General features: G+C 39.7%; 1 protein-coding gene and 1 long non-coding RNA gene across 7 annotated transcripts in view; one reads left to right on the top strand and one right to left on the bottom strand.

Moving 5' to 3' along the window:
• cdkal1 (CDK5 regulatory subunit associated protein 1-like 1) overlaps nucleotides 1-21,699 on the bottom strand; it is a 947,238-nt gene that overhangs the window by 587,843 nt on the left and 337,696 nt on the right. The window lies entirely within an intron of this gene.
• Nucleotides 226-20,644, top strand: LOC144679046 (uncharacterized). 2 transcript variants are annotated; one of them, XR_013576231.1, is made up of 4 exons: nucleotides 226-1,636; nucleotides 4,255-4,504; nucleotides 17,824-17,912; nucleotides 20,604-20,644. It is a non-coding gene; the product is annotated as an uncharacterized LOC144679046 (long non-coding RNA). The 2 variants fall into 2 exon arrangements; XR_013576230.1 differs by lacking the exon at nucleotides 20,604-20,644 and adding an exon at nucleotides 18,917-20,118.

Here is a 21,699-nt window from a genome sequence, read left to right as displayed (position 1 = left end):
ATGAAATGAGGTAAAATTAAGCTGCCCCATAGTCCAACATTCTACAAATTCTCAACAACCGAAGGTGTAAATGTTCATCTGGCTGCAGTTTTGGGAGCAACCTCAGCCAGTGCAAATTTACCTGAGCAGCAGGCAATCAATTCAGAGGTGGAATAGCAGCAAAACCTTGAAGTAATAAGGCAATCTTGATTTTTTTTGTCTTTTTTTTTTGTTTTATTTAACAGATATCACGTCCAGCTATCAATGTTTCATGCAGCCCCCTTCCCAATCTTTCCTCTAATACTGGATTCTCTTGCTTCCTGCTTTTATCATCCCCTTGATCTCTCCACCTGACAATCCTCCCCTCTCAAAAATCTTCCCTCCAATTGTTAGAATTATATCACACAAGATTGAATTTTTCTTTTACAAAATGGAAGGGCATGGCATGATCAGGATACTTGAATGCTAACCTGGGGCTTTTTTTTTTAAAAGGTCATAAGTTCACCTTGAAACAGTCAGCAAGCAGGCCACGTCCAAGAAATATCCTGACCTTTATGCGCTTGAGGAAGAACTGGTTGTTTGTTTTGAACTGCAATCATCAACTGATGGAGAAAAGAACTGAAAAGGGTGGTAACTTGCTGGAAATCACAAGGGGGGGAGGGAGGGAAAAACTTAAGTTGTGAATCTGCTGGATTTGAAGGCAGTCCTGTTGGGGAACAAGCTGAGGAAGGGAGGCCACCTTAACTAGCACCTGCTGTCAACCTTGCCTAAAATTGTGTGTGGCCATCAACCTATAGCCAGAGACACTCATCTGAGAATAACCAGTCTGCATTTGGACCTACAAAGCTAAGACCAGTTAGTGAGAACTTCCAGACATCCACCGGGGCCAACAGCCCGTCTTCATGTGAGGGAACTACTGGTTGACAGCGTTGAGACCCTGCGGACTTCATCCTTTATTTTACAACGTCCATCCTCTAAGGCCCATCTCTGCACAGAGACTCTGTCTGTCATTTGTGTTTGTGTGTGCTGGAGGAATTCTTTAGGAAGAGATAGTTAACTTCGCGCTGACAATTGTGCGTTAGCCAGTACTTGCAGCTTGTCAAAAAGAAGTTTTATTTTATAATACATAATCGTTCTGAGTTTATTGAAAGAAGCTGGTTGAAGACTCTATTCTGGGCACCAATAGTGGAAATAGACGATTGGCTACACTCACTCGCCCCCACGTGCGCATTCACACACATGTGCAACCCTCACACACCCACCCACCTGCCTGCCCTTGTGTGCCCAACCGCTGCCCTCACGTGAAAGCCAGCCCACCCCCGCATGCTCTCGCATGCGCGCGCACACACAAACCCTGCGCACACATGCTCGCGCATACACACACACCCCGCATTAACCTACGCGCGCGCACACACCGCTCCCATGCGCACGCACACAGCCCGCCCACACACCCACCTACCCCCTCCCCCCATCCCCCCCAACCCCCAACACACACACAGTGCTGAGAACAGAGGAGAGACCGAGAGCGAGGCCTGAGGCCTGAGGCCTAGCTGCACCTGAACTCCAAGAGGAGCGCCAGGAGCGGGAGGGATGCAGCCGGAGCTGGGCCAGAGCACCGAGATCTGCGGGAACATGGTCATAGTCACAGGAAAGCATGGTGAGCGGAGGCCCTGCGTACACTCCAGAGTCTCTCTACCTTCTCATTCTCGCAGTTCCTGATGTTTGCTGCTCCTCCAATCACAGCCTGTTTCTCTCCCATCTTCGCTGCTGATAGGCAGCAATCTCCAGAGAAAAACAGGCTTCCCCTGCAGAAATGTTCAAACTCACTGACCTGTCTTACTGGCACTTTCACCAATCGATCCGGGGGCCACATAGGGGCGCCGCAGGCCAGGGGTTGGACAAGCCTGTTTTGGGCTTTCCCCGAGTTCTCTTAATGCATCACTTTTTAAATAAGTCAGGGAGGTTGGTCAGGAAAGCTGGTCGGGTAGGAAGGCTCTTCCCTTTCTGAATCATGTTAACTGGTATTTACCTTGTTAATCTTTAGATAGCTTTAAGTCTTGATATTCAATTCTATTATTTTGCACAGTACTGAAATAAGACCAATATGCCTATAGTTCTGTCAGGCTGGAATTTGCAGATGTAGTTATTGGGACATGCATTGCATCCCTCTTTTCCAAAGGTCAGTTTAGCAATCATAAAATTCAATTCATTTAACTTTACATAACTATGTGTGAGCATACAAAGGAATGGTTACTGCAAAATACAGAATGCAGAATGGAGGATTTTCTTCTCTTCATTTTATAGCTTCTCAAAAAAGACTATTTGCAAAATAACTGCAGCTTTTGAATGGCATGTTCTGTATTAGCAGCTGTAGTAATCTAGAATCTTACAGATTAAAAATGTCTTTTCATCAGTGATTTAGTTACCTAATTAATCAACAGCAACACATTAAGTCAAAATTTTGAAAATTAGATCCAACAGTTTAGCAAAGCATCAAGACCCTAGTAGATATTACTTAAATTAATGTTCTACAATATTGTACAAGCAATTATTTTTAATATTCCTGTTTGATATTAAAAAATCATCTTCACCAATACCAATACTTTACATAATTACAATGTCGTTCTGTTACTATTCTTCTATTTAAACAACAAATTCAACAAAAACATCTTTGACAGAAACAAAGGAAGAACAAAACGAGATATTAGGAGGATGACCAAATGTTTAGTGAAAGAGAGGGGTTTTAAGAAAGACAGGGAGCTTTTAAGCATTAATTGGTATGATGGAGGGATGCGAGAGAGGGATGGATGAAATCACGAGACAGGAGGCAGAAGAATAAAAAAATTGGGTGGGAAAGGGTATCACTAGAAAAGATTGGCAAGGTTGAGGGCTTGGAGCAATTTAAACATCATAATGAGAATTAATATCTGAAGTATTTGGGGCCCAGGATCCAGTTATGAGTGAGCAAAACTGGGTTTCAATAGAAGACAGCCATCAGAGTTTCGGATAAGCTTATATCAAGTCGGAAGACAACAAAAGGAGAAATTAGTTTGGGACAGAGGCATGCGGTGTTATGGAAGCCAAAGCAGGCAGTATTTGAGATGGCCCGAATATGGTGCCATTATTTCAGCTTGCAGGATTATTGGATTCCATGGTTGCAAACAGTCGAGATCAGCCTGAGGCAGTAGTTGGGGAGGGCAATGTAGTCAGTATATGATCCTGGAAAAGGGCAACAGTGATGGTTTCACTCATCCGAATACCTAGCTGCAAAAAAGCACAGCTATTTAACACTGGCTGCCAGATAAACAATCTGGCTAACAGAGGCAATTAAGGGGTTAAGATAAGCAGGGGTCTCGGGTAGATTAAGAGGAACAGTTCTCCTTGGTGGAAGGGTTGAGAACCAGGAGATACAGACATAACTGGCAAAAGAACCTAAGGCAACATGAGGAAAAACCTTTTTTTACGCAGCAAGTTGTTATGATCTGGAATGCATTACCTGGAACACTGGTGGAGGAAGCTTCGATTTGGCATTCAAAATTGAATTGGATAAGCACTAAAAGCAAAAACATTTACAGGGCTACGGGGAAAGGGCTTGGGAGTGGGACCTAGCTAAACTGCTCGTACAGAACCTGACATGGGCTTGGCAGGCCAAATGGCTTTCTTTTGTGCTGTAACCATTCTATGATTCAAGGTGGAGCTGATTATCATTAGAGTACATATGAAATATCTGGAAATGTTGTCAAGGGGCAGCATGTAACGAAGGATTAGTACAAAGATAAATCCTAGTGTCCAAGGAGAAGCTTTGGAGGATAGTGTGATCAACAGTGTCAAAAAGGTCAAAGAGAAAACTGTCATCCAATCTCCTTCTGATATTCACTTATTTGTCACCTCGCTATTTTTCTCTTTTATTTCAAGTACATTCCAACATGCTGTCATTATCAGTGCACCTTGGTTCTAGCAGTGTTTCCCCAAAGTATACTCCATTCTTTGATTCTCCTTATATATATCTAAACTGCAATCACTGTCCCATGGCCTTGTGTGCACCCCCTATTCCCTGGTCGTGCACCACTCTGCTGCTAATTTGCTGATGCCAGATTCAATTATGCTTCATTTTCTTCCTTCTCTTCAATAAAAGACAGTGCTATCAACAATAATTTGCATCAATATAGTACCTTTAACATAGCAGTTATTCCTCCATTCCAGTAAATTGTTACATGCGATGTATGTAATAAACATATAAACAACAACATTTCAAGTATTTTTCTTGCATGTTAGGACCCTGATTGGGGCAAGGGATGTTTGAAAAGATGCTGAGTGAAACCAAGGCTCTTGAATTGAAGGAGAAGGAAAAATTTGGAGGGCCAAATCCATAGTTACCAGGAGAACGTAAAAGTGCAGATCAGGGAAGAAAATTGCTACCCTATAACTTCCTCACAAGACCTTCTACTGTTCCTGTGCTCATTCAATACCTGCTGAAATCCAAACTGTTTAAAACATCACTGAAGTCTACTGCAAGAATTCTCAAGTAAGCTATACTATTTAATGTGTTTAGATTGAGAACATTTGTGCAATTTTCAAAGCAGCTGTCATAACAACTAATGATAAACATCAATCGCTGGACTCAATTTGTAACAAAACCAGTCATTTTAACTGAAGAACACAAGAAGTGTAAAACAAATGTGTTGCATGATCATTTTGGACCTGTTTTCTTCGAGATTCACACAAGCATTTAGTCAGCACCACAATAATGCTACAAACCATAAAATGAATTAATTTGGGCATTGTGGAGCATAGAGACTTCCTAGCCATCTGAAGGGAAAAATCATTCCCACTCATCAACCGTTCTGAACTTTTTCAGTTCTTATAGCGAAAAAATTCCATAATTCCAAGCTAGTAATAATTGCCACAGTGTAACTTTTCTTTTTCTTACCCAAAAAGGAATTAGAGGCAACAATTGTCAGATTCATTTCAGTAGTCCTTAAGAGATTTTTCTTCCTTCCTGTACGCATAACATAACTAATAAACGATCAAGTATTTATCATTGTAGTTTTCTGGGTACTAGCCAAAATGCTGCAGTTACAAAATCCACAAAGGGCATTTAACCTTGTCCAGTCCAAGCAGGCTACACCACTCATTTTTCTGACTAAAAATACACATGTAGTAAAATTACTGTCAGAAAAACAACAGAACTCAGACCCTCCCTACATTATCAGATAGACGTGAATTCCCAGACTGTGAAGTCAGGCTATGTATGGTCAGAGCATTGCATTGATAGATACCGTTACTGGATCCTTGCATACAGGTTTCCAGAGATCCTGGGCTCCAGCAGCTTAAGGACATCATTCAAGTGCATTAATTGGTGACAACTATTGCTATATGTATTTGTCATTGAGGTCTACAGCACAGAAAAAAGCCCTTCGGCCCATCAAGTCTGCGCAGGTCAAACAAGTACCTAACTATTCTAATCCCATTTTCCAGCACTAGGCCCAATAGAAAAATTTGAAAAAGCATATCCTCATAAAAAGGAAAGTTAAACCTTTGTTGTAACCAACCATGAAGGTTGAATAGAGGGGAGTCAGTTCACTGCCTGGTCATAACAAAATTGGAGGCTCGTGTCCAGAATTTGTTCCCACAGACTGACAAAAGAATTAGGGTGGGGAAAGTAAATTGTTCCTTCAAAAACAATTTTAAAACTGCCAAAGGTTTTCTTAGGTTGATAATATTGAAGTGCTAAAATGTCCACATTTTACACCAGTGCCTTTCTAGACAAATTACTTTTGATAATTTAAAAGTTCTGCCCCTCTAAGAGTTAAAAGAGGTGGCTAGGTACTTAGAAGTAGAACTTCATCCGAAAGCCACAAAACCATAAATTTTAAAACTGGTGGCGAAACATCTAGAGGTAGAAATTGAGGACACTGAAACAGACAAATTAACAGTAGAAAAATTCAGATTTGAGCAGCGGAAATTGGAATTGGAATTTGAGGGAAGAAAGAGAGAGGGGGGAAAAAAGGAAAAGGGAAAGGGAAATTTAATTAACTATACATAAAATAACCTTCTTCGTACTTCTATTGCCTTATATAACACTGGAGCAGTAATGTGCAAAGGGAGCTTCACTGATTCTTCATTCTATAACTGGGCAACAGCACTATGTGCTTCTTAAATTCACAAAAATCATTGCTGTTAGAAAAAAATGCATTCAAACTTCATTTAAAAATGGAAAAAAGGTTCACTGGGACTACTTCAGTAATACACAATTTATCAAACAATTGTTGGTTGAATTTCTGCGGGTCTACGTATCTTATCTGTTTCTGGATGTGCGACGTAACTCAATGAAATTCACCACCCCTCCCAATCCCGATAAGATGATAAGTGGCACAATCCCTGTGAAAATCACACCTGCCCCCTCTGGTGGACGGGGCAAATTGTGTAAAACCCCTTGGGCTGTATGACTGACATGAAATAAATAATTGTAAATATAATCTGTAATTCGAAGTGCAGTGAGGAACCTCACAGTACCACGTACTATCTGTATTATACTTTGTGATGTTAAATTTGAACTGTAATGTAAAATTTGTACCGTTATGTAATGTACCTTTAAAACTTATGAATAAAGTATATTTTTGGGGAAATAAAATAGCTGACTGTAGGGTGTACAAGTGACCAAAGCCATTGTTTGGAAGTCAGAATTATTCCTAGTGAACAATATCCAAAAACTCCCAGATGGAAATTGCAGTTATGTAAATATTACATGAGGATATTTAATGATTGCATGAACAAATCAAAAGTCACGTCACACTTATAATCTGCAATACTAAAATCATTTCAGTTTGTCTATATAATTAAAGTGCATCTGATATATCTATCGAGCAAGAGCTCTACAGGATGTCGTGTAAAATTTGAGTCAAGTAAAAATGCACAATCTCAACGCATGATCAAAGGGAATTAACTGCATCCCTGAAAAACTTAAATCCTTTGAGCAGTCATATATCCATTCTGCTCCAAAGTTAGAACTTAGAACATAATAAACACAAATCTTTAAACTACTGATAAATAATTTCCATAAACTAAACCAATCTCCCAGAACCGTTAACCCCCAAATAGACTATCCCCTTCTTAGGGCCAAATTCTGTTTGATACTCTACACCCATATGATCTCTGTGAAACTCAGTGCCAGCTTTTTGGGCCGGTACATATACAAACATACGAATCAGGAGGAGTAGGCCACTCGGTCCCTCAAGCCTGCTCCACCATTCAATAAGGTCATGGCTGGTCTGACTATAACCTCAACCCCACATTCCTGCCTATACTGATAACCTTTCATTCCCTTGTTAATCAAGAATCTATTTTGCTCTGCCTTAAAAATATCCAAAGACTCTGCTCCCACCACCTTTGGAGGAAGAGTGTTCCAAAGACTCAACACCCTCGGAGGAAAAATTTCTCCTGATCTATGTCTTAAATCAACAACCCCTTACTGTTAAACAGTGACCCCTAGCTCTAGATTCTCCCACAAGAGGAAACATCTCTCCACATCTACCCTGTCAAGACCCCCTCAGGATCTTGAAAGGTTTCAATTAAGTCGCCTCTTATTCTTCTAGACTCCAGTGTATACAGGCCTAACATTCCAGCCTTTCCTCATTAGATAACCAGCCCATTCCTGGTACTAGTATGGTAAATCTTCTCTGAACTGCTTCTAACGCATTTACATCTTTCTTTAAATAAGGAGACCCGTACTGAACAAAATACTCCAGATGTGATCTCACCAATGTCCTGTACAACTGAAGCATAACCTCCCTACTTTTTTAATCAATTCCCCTCATAATAAATTATAACATTCTATTATTTTCTTAATTACCTGCTGTACCTTTTGTGGTTCATGCACTAGAACACCCAGATCCCTCAATCTCAGAGCTCAGCAATCTCTCACCATTAGATAAGAAGTTTCTTTTTTATTCTTCCATCCAAAATGAACGATTTCACGTTGCCCATGTGAAACCCCATTTGCCAGGTCTTGGCCCACTCATTTAACCTATCAGTGTCCCTTTGTAGTCTCCTTACATTCTATTCACAATTTACTTTCTGACCTATCTTTGTGTCGTCAGCAAATTTAGCAACCCATTCCTTCGGTCCCTTCATCCAAAGTCATTTATATAAATTGTAAAAAGTTGGGGCTCCAGCGCTGATCCCTGTGGCACACCACTCATCACAGCCTGCCAACCAGAAAAAGATCCATTTATGCCAACTATCTGCTTCCTGTTAGCTAGCCAATCATGCATCCATGCCAATATGATACCCCCTACACCATGAGCTTTGATTTTCCGGAATAACATTTGAAGTGGCATTTGCTATTTTCCAATCTAATGGAACCTTCCCCAAATCTAGGGAATTTTGTAAAGTTAAAACCAATGCACCAACTATCTCACTCGCCACTTCTTTCAAGACCTTAGGGTGAAGTCCATCCGGACCTGGGGGTTTGTCAGCCCACAGCCCCAACAATTTGCTTAATACCACTTCCCTGGTGATTGTGATTGTAATTTTCCCGAGTTCTTCCCTTCCTTCCATTGCCTGATTTACAGCCATTTCCAGGATGTTACTTGTGTTCTCTATTGAGAAGACCGAAGCAAAATACCTGTTTAATTCATCCACCATCTCTCTACTTTCCATTACCAATTCCCCAATTGCAGTTTCTATAGCACCAATGCTTACTTTGTTAACTCTGTTCTTATTTAAATATCTATAGAAACTTTTACTATCCGTCATTATATTACTAGTGTCATGAAGAGATTAATGTCTATAATGTTATTGGAAATTATTTTTTAAAACAGAGTTTAGTGGTGTCTGTATCTGTGTGTGTACGTGTGAGTATCTTAATTGGATGAAAGCCAGCTAGTCTGGGTGCTTTGATGTATAGTAGTTTTGAGGTGTTAATTAGATAAACAGTAAGGAAGTTAAAAAGGTTAAGTGTACATTTGCATTTTTTAAATAAAGCATTCAAGGATGGGACTAAAATCTTGCACCTAACTGGGCGACACCAAGTAATGTGTTTATATTACTGATAAAATTAATGGGATGAAAATGTTATTGTTAGAAGATGTGACGTTAAAAACCTAGTAATACAATGGGAAATTTACATTCAAAGGAAAAGTGAGGCATAAACAGAAAGGAGTTTGTGTGTGTAAGGCAGAGGCAGTTAAGATCTAAGCAGCCTGTATGCCTGCAAGGAACCTCATTTTGAATTTGTATGTTCAAATGTGCTTTGCCTGAGGTATTTTAAATTCCATGAGTTTTACCATTGCCTTAACAGGGTTGTAACCAAGAGTCAGATTAATTAAGCAATTTTTGTAGTTATTATAGTAGTAATTTTGTAGACATTTGCATGTGCTTACAATTTTTCTTGTATTAATAAATGTTTAATTCAGTTTTATAAAAAACTTTGAGACTCGGTCTTATTACTACTGAATTCAAAAGCCTGCATCACAAAACATAGAAATTGCAAAAATGGGTTACGACAGTTGTTTCATGTTCCCTTCTGGAATTTGAGCAGCTCAGCCTTTACCATTGGCTGTGTCATAATATTAGCTAGCTTTCTCTCGTACTCTAATTTTTCGCTCCTTATTAATCTTTTTGTCATTCTTTGCTGTTCTTTATATTCTTTCCAATCTCCGTTGCATAATTATATGCTTTTTCTTTAAGTTTCATACAATTATTATTGCAGATGCAGTTCGCAAAGCGGAGTTACTTAAAAATCCCATAGGGAAACTTTAAGCAACTGTCATAAGCTATAATTTTAAGTGTTATGTTTGAGATGCGACTCCAAACTCAGGAATCAGATCACCAGTTTTCAAGGTTTTACATTAAACTAAATGAAACATGTTATTAATTTACAACCACCCCACGCTCAACTTCTCCCCACCCCCCCACCTTAAACCAGCTTATATTTCACCCCTCTCCTAACTATACTCAGTTCTGTTGAAGGGTCATGAAGACTCGAAACGTCAACTCTTTTCTTCTCCACCGATGCTGCCAGACCTGCTGAGTTTTTCCAGGTAATTCTGTTTTTGTTTTGGATTTCCAGCATCCGCAGTAGTTTTTTGTTTTTATCTATGTTATTAATTTATACAAGTTAAAAATATATATACACATGGCTACAAATTACTACTATCATAACTTATAACAAATTCCCAAACTAATCTCCATTAAGGCAACAGCAACCCATAGACTTAATCAGACACCAGGCAAAGCATTTTCACCATATGAATTCAAAATGAGGTTCTTTTCATTGTGGAGCCAGTTGGAGGCTTGCAGCTGCCTTTTGACCTTACATTGCCTCTGCTCTGCACACCCAAAAACTGAAGCACCACCACTGATTGAATTCAAACTCTCATTGTCTCACCAGCCTCTTTGAACTTCACCTTTCAACACTGACATCCCTTTCATAGTACCAATTTTATTACTAGTATAAACATATGGCTTGGTATCTGCTCGACAGGCGTCAAGTTTTCACCCCACTTCTTAAATGCTCTATTCAAAAAATGCAAATGCACGTTATCTTTCTTCCATATCAAAACTAGTACCCATCAAAGCACCCAGACTAGCTGGCTTTAATCCAATTAAGACACACCCGCAGAGTAAACCTATTCTAAAAGAAAAATATTTTCCGAAATATTATATACATTAATAGCTTTATGACACTCCCCTCCTTATCAGAAAATGAACAGTCATAATTCTTAAAGACGGCTTCATTTTAATAACCCATCTCACACCATATCCTATAGTAATTACAATATTATATTACCAGATGCATGCATTAACATAACAATATGTACACATTGGTATCAATACAAATCACTCCAGTTCAGTGTCCTTTTTCCTTTAAGCTTCAAACTCTTGATAATGCATCTGCGAACAGATTTGCTCTTCCAGCAATATGTGTAATACATAAATTAAATGATTATAATAAGACTCCAGCTGAAGAGCCTTGCACTTGTGTCTCGAAATTTGTCCAAAATCTTCAAAGGATTATGATCTGTGTAAACAATTGTTTCTACTGAATTGTTTGCAACATAAATTTCAAAATGCTGCAATGCTAACACCAAAATCAAAAGTCTCTTTCTCAATTGTTGAATATCTTCTCTGTTGGACATTCAGCTTCCGTGAAAAATACCCTATCGGTTATTCAATTCCAGTGTCAACTGCTTGTAACAGTACAGCCCCAATACCTATATCGCTTGCGTCAACGGCCAACTTGAATTGCTTGGCATAAGTGGGTACTGCCAACACTGGTGCAGTTAATACAGTTTTTCAAAATGTCGAATGACTTCCAATACTCCAATGTCCATTGAAACTTCTTGTTCTTTTTTAATAATTCAGTCAGTGGAGCATCTACTTTGCTAAAATTTGCAGGAAAACCCACTCGTGCCCAGAAATCTCAAAACTTCTCGTTTTGTTGTAGGCACTGGGAAATCCACGATAGCCTTGACTTTCGCATCTCTTGGAGCCACCTTACCATGTCCAATGGTATGGCCTAGATACGTAACTTGCACTTTTGCAAATTCACTTTTAGCCAAGTTCATCGCCAAATTAGCTTCTCGTAGTTGAGTAAATAATTCTTCCAGATGCTGTAAATGCTCCTCCCACGTCTGACTGAAAACAATTACACCATCAATATAAACCGCACAATTGCTTAGACCCGTAATTACTTTGTTTGTCAGTCTTTGAAATGTTGCAGGTGCATTTTTCATACCAAATGGCATGACTTTAAATTGATATAGTCCACTTGGCGTTATGAAAGCTGATATCTCCTTTTCCCTCTCCGACAATGGTACCTGCCAATATCCTTTTAGCGTCAATCTTTGTGATAAATTTCCATTGTCCCACTTTGTTAATGCAATCCTCCAACCGTGGTATGGGATATGAATCCGCTTTTGTCACCGCATTCACTTTTCGATAGAACACACACAGTCTTTGTGTTCCATCCTGTTTCGGTACCAGTACAATAGGCGAACTCCAGTTACTGCAACTAGACTCAATTATATCATTTTGAAGCATGAAATCAATTTTTTTTTGTACTTGTGATAACTTTGCCGGATTTAATCTATAAGGTTGTTGCCTCACTGAAGATGATATTTCTATACATACGTCATGTAAAGCTAAACGTGTCTTTCTCAACTTATTTCCACAAAAAGGTTTGTGTGACTGCAATAGTTTTTCCAAATCACTTTGACACTTGCTTGGAAGGTAACTCAATATTTCATTTAAATTTTCAAGCAGCCCCTCATTATCCAATTTGATTAGAGGAAAATCAATTTCAGAGTCCTGCACTTCTACCTCTTTCTCATCATCCACCATCACTAACACCACTTTTTGTTCCTCTTCCCTGCCAAAGTATTTTTTAAGCATATTTACATGACACACCCTCTGCTGCTTTCTTCTATCTGGAGTATTTATTAAATAATTTACTTCACAATTTATTTTCAATCCTGTAAGGCCCACTAAATCTTGCATTTAAGGCATCCCCTAGCACTTGTAACAAAACTAATTTTTTCTATCCAGAAACAAAACTGCAAATTTTAGCCTTCTTATCTGCTTTCACTTTCATCACTTGCTGTGAGATCTTTAAATGTTCCCTAGCCAACTCTCATGCTCTGTTCAATCTTTCCCCGAATTTTGATACATAATCCAGGAGAGCAGTCTCTGAATTTTGACACACCAATTTCTCATGAATCAATTTCAGTGGTCCCCTTACCTCATGACCATAAACGAGTTCAAAAGGGCCAAAAACCAGTCGATACATTAGGAGCATCTCTAATAGCAAATAACAAAGATAGAATTTCCGTATCCCAATCCTATGCATAATCAAGACAGTATGCCCTTAACATAGTTTTTAAAGTTTGATGCCATCTTTCCAAAGCTCCTTGTGATTCCAGATGATAAGCTGTTGACTTAAACTGCTTTATCCCCAAACTGTTCACTACTTCCTTAAACAGCTGTGACATGAAATTTGACCACTGATCTGATTGTATTTCTTTAGATAAACCATATCTTGAAAAAAATTAATTAACTCTTACACAATCTTCTCAGTTGTAATATTTCTTAAAGGTATCACTTCAGGAAACCTAGTGGACACATCCACTATTGTTAATAAATACTGATTTCCACTTTTAGTCTTAGGGATGGGTCCTAAACAATCATGACCCTGGTAAGAGATTCTACAAATCCTGTATTGGGATTAAAGGTGCCAGCTTAATCACTGCTTGTGATTTTCCAGTTACCTGACATATCCTTATGCAATCCTGGCCCAAAAAAACACCTCCGTATCTTTTCCTGTGTTTTCCTAATTCCTAAATGTCCCCCCATTAGAATTTCATGAGCAATCCTCAGAATCTCATTTCTATAACCGAATGGGATAACAATCGGATGCACCTCCCTCCAGCTTTCATTTGCTGAGACATGATCTGACTGCCACTTTCTCATTAATATTTTCCCTCGAAGATAACAACATACTGGAATACATTTTGCTTTGGTTTCTGAATAAGCTTTCTGATGTAACTGTTTTAATTGCAAATCATTTTTCTGTAACTCCACTAACCTCTTTGAATTAAACACTTCAACTGAACTGTTCTGCATTCTTTCCTCCGGAACAATGTTATCAAACACAATGCCAGCTAATAGGATTTCGACACCTTCTTCTTGCCTTTGAACTGCCTGCTTATCTTGTTTATTTTGTTCTTCCCGATGGGCTTTTGTTCTCGTTTTAAAGCAATCAGGAAACAATCCAGATAAAAGCAAAAACTGCTGATACTGGAAATCCAAAACAAAAACAAAAATACCTGGAAAAACTCAGCAGGTCTGGCAGCATCTGCGGAGAGGAACACAGTTAACGTTTCGAGTCCGAATGACCCTTCAACAGAACTAAGTAAAAATAGAAGAGAGGTGAAATATAAACTGGTTTAAGGGGGGGTGGGACAAGTACAGCTGGATAAAGGGCCAGTGATAGATGGAGATAACTAAAAGATGTCACAGACAAAAGGTCAAAGAGGTGTTGATGGTAGTGATATTATCTAAGGAATGTGCTAATTAAGGGTTGAAAGCAGGACAAGCAAGGTACAGATAGCCCTAGGGTGGAGTGGGGTGAAGGAATCGAAAAAGGCTAAAGGGTAGAGATAAAACAATGGATGGAAATACATTTAAAAATAATGGAAATAGGTGGGAAAAGAAAAATCTATGTAAATTATTGGAAAAAAAGGTGGGGGGGAAATCGGAAAGGGGGTGGGGATGGAGGAGAAGAGTTCATGATCTAAAATTGTTGAACTCAATATTCAGTCCGGAAGGCTGTAAAGTGCCTAGTCGGAAGATGAGGTGCTGTTCCTCCAATTTGCGTTGAGTTTCACTGGAACAATGCAGCAGGCCAAGGACGGACATGTGGGCATGAGAGCAGGGTGGAGTGTTGAAATGGCAAGCGACAGGGAGGTCTGGGTAATACTTGTGGACAGACCGAAGGTGTTCTTGAAGGAAACAATCCAGGATGTTCCTTCTGTAGCACTTCTGTTGAAAACACTTCTACAGGCTGCTCAATTACCATAGGTATCACCCACATTTGCGATCCAGCCATATCAGTACCCAGAATAAGTTAAACCCCTTGCTATGGGCATTTTTTTTCCACCACTCCAACTATAACCTCACCCGTCTTCCATCTGCTCTTTAAACCTTACCTTCCACAACAGAATAGATTTAACATCTCCATGAACCCCACTTATTACCTGCTCCTGTAACACTCCCTTTGAACAACAAATATCACTATCCCACAACATTAAGGATTGACTAGCCCCTGTGTCTCTTAATATTTTAAGATCTTTACCCACTTCACCCTGTACACATGGAAAGACTTTCCCATCACATAAAAAGTCTTTAAACATTTCTGCAACCTGCTCCTCAGAATTCTTTTGAACAAACTGTGAACACATTCCCACTTCTCTACCTTTCACTGATTCTCCCTGTTTAACCTGTACACACGCCACTGGTTTCTCCTGAGCCTGAACCTTAGAACCCACAGTACTGTTACATCCAGAGCTTTTCTGTACCCCAATAATTCCTCCAGATTTTTCCTGCAATCTCCAACACACCAATTTCATGTATTACAATGAAAACAACTCAATTTTCATATGTCATTTCTACCTTCAGCACCTTCCTTTGTGTTCTGAGAAACGGCTTCCTGGGAACTTCCAGCTAATCCTTCTCTTCCCTGGCTATCTGCCTTCCTTTCACTTTCCACTTTTTATCCTTTTCCAATTTGAAAGGGTGACGGAAAAATAGCTTTAGCTCTATGAACTAGCTCATAATCATTAGCTATCTGCTGCTTATCTTACAGAATCAACCTTCTGTTCCTCCACATGAGTTCTCACTACTGAAGGGATTGAATATTTAAATTCTTCCAAAAGAATGACAAGCTGCATAGGTTGTCTCTATTTTTAACGTCCATATCTACCAGACAAAATTACTTAGTTTTACTCTTTCAACCTCAATATAAGTTTGTTCAGACTGTTTTCTCATATTCCTAAATTTCTGCTTGTATGCTTCAGGAACCAATTCATATGCACTCAAAATAGCCTTTTTCACCACATCATATTTCACCAATATTTATTATGAAAACGAAGCATATACCTCAAGTCCCCTACCCAACAACTTAGACTGTAATAATAATGTCCAGTTTTCCTGTGGCTATTTCCTCTGTTGGGCTGGCTTCTCAAATGAAATAAAGAATGCTTCAATATCTGTTTCCTCAAACTTTGGAAGAGCTTATACAAATTTAAACACATCCCCACTGGGTTCTAGTATGGAGACAAATCCTTCCTCACCTGACATCTCCTTTCTAATTGCCAACATTTGTAGTTGGAATTCTTTCTCTCTTTCCTCCTTCTCCATTTCCACAATTTCTAATTCCCTTTTAAAAGCCATTTCTCTGTCTTTTGCTTCTAATTCTAGCTTTTGCTAGAATTTTTGCAACTGAAGTCTCACTACCTCCAGCTGTGACTCACTAGTGTCAGGTTTCACTTCCAACTGTAGATGCTGTGCTATACTTTTAACTATATCATATTTCCTAGCCCCCACAGGTAACACCAATTGTAACTTATCAGCCAACTCTGTTAATTTACTTTTGGTTATTCTCTCCAAACCATTCAGAGTTATCTCTTCTACTCCCAGACAAGTCTTAGCAATTTCCAAAGCCATCTTGCAGTCTCACCACTTCTAAATTACCTCACCAACTCCTGAATTCAAAGTGCTTCTCATCCTCATAAGCTTAGAGAATTTATCAGTGCCTAACCAATCAAGGAATTAGAAATATAATTTATCCCGGGCAAGCCCCCAATTATTATGGACGATGTAGTTGGTAAAGTGGAGTTATTTAAAAGTCCTAGAGGGAAACTTTAAACAACTGTCATAAGCTATAATTTTAAGTGTTATGTTTGAGGTGCAACTTTAAATTCAGGAATCAGACCACCAGTTTTCGAGGTTTTACATTAAACTAAATGAAACATGTTATTAATTTACACAGGTTAAATATACACACACACACGGCTACAAATTACTCCTATCATAACTTCTAACAAATTCCCAAACTAATCTCCATTAAGGCAACAGCAACCTATAGACTTAACCAGACACCAGGCAAAGCATTTTCACCTTATGAATTCAAAATGAGGTTCTTTTCACTGAGGAACCAGTTGGAGGCTTGCAGCTACCTTTTGACCTTATATTACCTCTGCTCTGCACACCCAAAAACTGAAGTTATACCTACCACCACTGATTGAATTCAAATTCTCACTGTCTCACCAGCCTCTTTGAACTTCACCCTTTAACAAAGAAACTCCTTAATATCAATTTTATTAGTAATATAAACATATGGCTTGGTATCTGCTGGATAGGCATAAAGTTTTCACACTGCTTCTTGAATGCTCTATTCAAAAAATGCAAATGCACGCCATCTCTCTTCTATATCAAAACTAGTACCCATCAAAGCACCCAGGCTAGCTGACTTTTATCCAATTAAGTCACACCCACAGACTAAACCTCTATTTTAGAAGAAAAATGTTTTCCAAAATATTATATACATTAATAGCTTCATGACACTGTCTTGAACTTTTTTAGTTAACCACAGATGGTGGGCCATCCCCTTGGAATTTTTCCTTCTCATTGAAAATAATTTTGGACGGACTTGTTTTGCCCTCAAAATGAATGTAAAATTCAATTATATTATGATCACTGCTACCTAGATGTGTCTTCACTATGAAGTTATCAATTCATCCTATCTCATTGCTCAATATCAGGTCTTGTATAGCCTGCTCTCTGGTAGCTCCACAACGTGCTGTTCTAAGAAACTATCCCTGAAAACATTCTATGAACTCCTCATCTATGCTACCTTTGCCCATCTGATTTTCCAGTCTATATGGAGATTAAAATCCCCCATGATTATTGCTGTATTTTTCTGGCAAGCTCCCATTATCTCTTCTTTTATACACTGTGCTACTGTGTAGTTACAATTAGGGGGCTTCTTGCCTTTATCATTCCTCATGTCAACCCAAACTGTTTCTACATCCTGGTTTCCTGAACCTAGGTCATCCCTCTCTAACGTGCTAATACCATCATTAATTGACAAGCCACCCCTCCACCTTTTCCTGACTTCCTGTCCTTCCTTAATGTCACGTACCCTTCAATATTCAGGTCCCAATCTATGTCATCCTGTAGCCATGTTCCTGTAACGGTGATCAGATCGGACCTATTTATTTATATTTGCGCTATCAGTTCATCTGTTTTGTTTCGAATGCTACATGTGTTTACGTGCCAACTCAGCACCAGTCAACGACAGTCGCACAGCTGCAGTATCCAACGCAAGTTCACAGAAAGAAATGAGATGCAGTAGGAAACAGAAAAGGCCACAGGTGGGTAAAATTAATATTGCTCTTATATTATTCATTTGTGGAATGTGAGCTTCACTGGCAAGGCCAGCATTTACTGCCCACCCTTAATTTCCCTTGAGGTGGTGAGCCACCTTCATGAACTGCTGCAGTCCTTGTGGTGAAGGTACTACCATAGTGTTGTTACGAACAGAGTTCCAGGTTTGTGGCCCAACAAGGATGAAGAAATGGCAATATATTTCCAAGTGAGGACAGTGAGTGACTTGGAAGGGAACTTGAAGGTCGAGTTCCATGTATCTGCTGCCCTTGTCCCTCTAAGTGGAGTGGTTTTGAAAGATGCCTTGGCGAGTTGCTGCAGTAGATCGCATAGATGGTGCACACTGCTGCCACTGTGCACCAGTGGTGGAGGCAGAGAAAGTTTAAGGTGGTGGATAGGGTGCCGATTAAGTGGGCTGCTTTGTTTTAGATGGTGTCGAGCTTCTTGAGTGTTATTGGAGCTGCACTCAGCCAGGGAAGTGGAAGGTACTCCATCACTTCCTTGACTTGAATCTTGCTGATGATGGACAGGCTTTGGGAAGTAGCGAGTTACTCACAGCACAATTTCCAGCCTCTGAGCTGTTCTTGTAGCCACAGTATTTATATGGTTGGTCCAATTAAATTTCTGGTCAATGGTAACTAGGGTTGCCAACTGTAATTATATGTATTCCTGGAGGATTCATCACATTTCTTGCCTCCACGTTGCAGCCATTAATTGACCAACACATCCATCATTGTGATGCGCTGCCTTCCTACACCAAATGGAAAGCAAAAATTGGATGATGCTTAGCTGTTAGCCAAACAGCCTTTTCCTCCCATTGTCATTATGTTTAATCAAATAAAGAGAAAAGCTCAAAGAAAGTGAAGAACATGACAAAACAAAACATTCTTTTTTAATGTCTCTTTTCTTCTCCACCGATGCTGCCAGACCTGCTGAGTTTTTCCAGGTAATTCTGTTTTTCTTTTTTAATGTCTCGATGTTTTTTCTCCAGGGTTGCACACAGCAGTGTCCTGGAGATTGATCTTCAATTTCTGAAGGCTCCAGGCATGGTGGGTTGGTAACCCTAATGATAACCCTTAGAATGCTGATGGTGGGGAATTCAGTGATGGTAATGCCATTGAATGTCATGGGGAAATGGTGGAGATGCCCATTGCCTGGCACTTGCTTGGTGCAAATGTTACTTGCTACTTATTAGACCAAGCCTGAATGTTGTCCAGGTCTTCCTGCATACAGACACAAACTACTTCAGTATCTGAGAAGTTGTGAATGGTATTGAACACTATCCATCGGAGAACATCTCATCTGGCCTTGTGATGGAGGGAAGAGCATTGATGAAACAGCTGAAGATGGTTGGGCTGAGAACATTACTCTGAGGTACTTCTGCAGCGATGTCCTAAAGATGATATAGTTGGCCTCCACAACCACAACAATCTTCCTTTTTAGTAGGTTTGAATCCAATCAGTTCCAAGTTTCCCCTCCGATTCCCATTGGCTTTAACTTTACTAAGGGCTCCTCACTCAATCAACTGCTGCCTTGATGCTAAGGGGAACCACTCTCACCTCATCTCTGGAATTCAGTTCTTTTGTCCATGTTTGGACCAGGCTGCAAGATGGTCTGGAGTTGATTAAGCCCTGGTAGAATCCAAAATGAGCATCAGTGAGCAAGTTGTTGCTGAGTAAGTACCACGTGATAGCAATGTCAACAACAGCTTCCATCATTTTGCTGATAGACAGTAGACTGATAGGGCGGCTTTTGAATGGATTGGATTGTCCTACTTTTCGTGGATAGATGCACCTGGGCAATTTTCTACACAATCAGGGAAATGCCAGTATTATAGCTGTACTGGAACAGTTTGGCTAAGGGCACAGCTTGCTTTAGAGCACAAGTTTTCAGTACTACGACCAGTATGTTGTCAGGGCCCAAAGCCTTTGCTCTATCCAGTGCATTCAGCTGTGTCTGATATCACGCGGAATGAATAAGAGTCTGAAGGCTGGCAGCATCTATGATGGTGGCCACCTCAGGAGGCTGCCAAAATGGGTCATCCACTTGGCACTTCTGGCTGAAGATGGTTACAAATGTTCCAGCTTTGACCTTTGCACTGATATTCTGGACACCCTCATCATTGGGGATGGGGATAGAAACAGAAAATGCTGAAAAAACTCAGTAGTTCCGGTAGCACCGGTGGAGAGAGAAACAGAGCTAATGTTCCAAGTCCAAATGACTCTTCTTGAAGAAGTCATTCAGACGTGAAATGCTAACTCTGTTCCTCTCTCCACAGATGCTGCCAGACCTGCTGAGTTTTTCCAGCATTTTCTGTTTTTATTTCAGATTTCTAGCATCCACAGTATTTTGCTTTTATGTTTTGCAGTTATATGAGCACTTTTGTGTTGATGTGAAAAGGTTTTGGGCAGGAACAGATGCAAAAGGTACCATTACCACTTGGGTGCCAGTCATGATTTGACATCAGAACACATTATTTCCAAATGATGCTAGACATCCTTTTGGAGATCATTTTACCTTGCTTTATGTTTGCAATGGAGACATGATTTGACATCAGAACACATTATAGCCAAGTGGTGTTAGACACCCTTGTACAGGTCATTTTATACTGTTTTGTGTTTGTAATGGCTCTAATATAGTCTCAGTTTAGTGCGCAACTGAACTTTATTCGAATTCAGGCATTTCACTGCACCTCTTGGTCAACTTATGAAGTGAAGCATCACTCCTACCCACACTCGTCGAACATTAAAAATAAGCTGCTGGGAAGCAGAACTCTAACACGTTAAACGCCATGCTGTGCTAAGCAAACGGAGGTCAATCTGCTGAGAAGTCTAGTCTGCTTACTATGCATTGCCATGTCAAATACCAGTGTCAGTCAGCAATCTGATATAAATGCAACTTTAATGGATCCTTACTCTATCAATATTTCTACCAATACACAAAATTGCTGCCCCATCCACCCCAACCATATATAAGCATTTAAGTACAGTGTTCAGAATCTCCCAGTGTACTGCAGGATCAATGCACTGTTTAGTTTGATTTTGGTCTGATGTCTGAATAAGGACAGTAATAGGGGAGCTACAATTAGACTCAGGCCAACTGGGTTAGGGAGGGAGGAATTGGCTGTGGTTCCCGCTCCTAATCGCTAACCAGTGATCCTACTGCAAAAACTTTGTATATATGCTGTGTGAAGACAGAATTAGGGTTCAGCCTCAATAGTCTCCTCCAACCTGTCATCAAATAGCCTGCTGATACACTGCCAAGAGATAATGATATCTTGGTACGGTCATGAACGTTGCCCAGCTGTCAAGTAAAGGGAGAAAAAACTTGTACATTTTGACCTTCCACTGCGACGGAAAAGTAGATAGTATGATAAATTAGAGGCTCCATTTAGTCAAGTCAAACTGAACCTTCAATACAATAAAGTCCCACCATTCGCAGGGGTTACTTTCTTGGAGAACTTCGCAAACACCGAACATATTTTATAATGGGAGTCAATTAGATAGCTTCAAACCATTCAAAAATGTTTATATGTATAGAGAATAAAAGGCAATAAAAACAATGTTTTAATAAATATAAAGATGTGCCGCTGTTTAACAAAATAAGAAATATATATTCATCACACTTACCTTTATTATAAGGTTCTCCAGCAGTATGTGATGGGCTTGGAGGTGGAGTTGGTGGAGGTTTACATGAAAGTGGAGATGAAGGGAGTGGATGAGGTGGCTGATGTAGATGTTGAGCTACATCACTGGGAAAATTGAGCACTGCTCA

Source organism: Cetorhinus maximus, chromosome 3 (assembly GCF_964194155.1).
Source record: "Cetorhinus maximus chromosome 3, sCetMax3.hap1.1, whole genome shotgun sequence".
Lineage (NCBI taxonomy): Eukaryota > Metazoa > Chordata > Chondrichthyes > Lamniformes > Cetorhinidae > Cetorhinus > Cetorhinus maximus.
The sequence above is the reverse complement of the archived record's forward strand: the minus strand, read 5'-3'. Positions and strand labels throughout refer to the sequence as shown.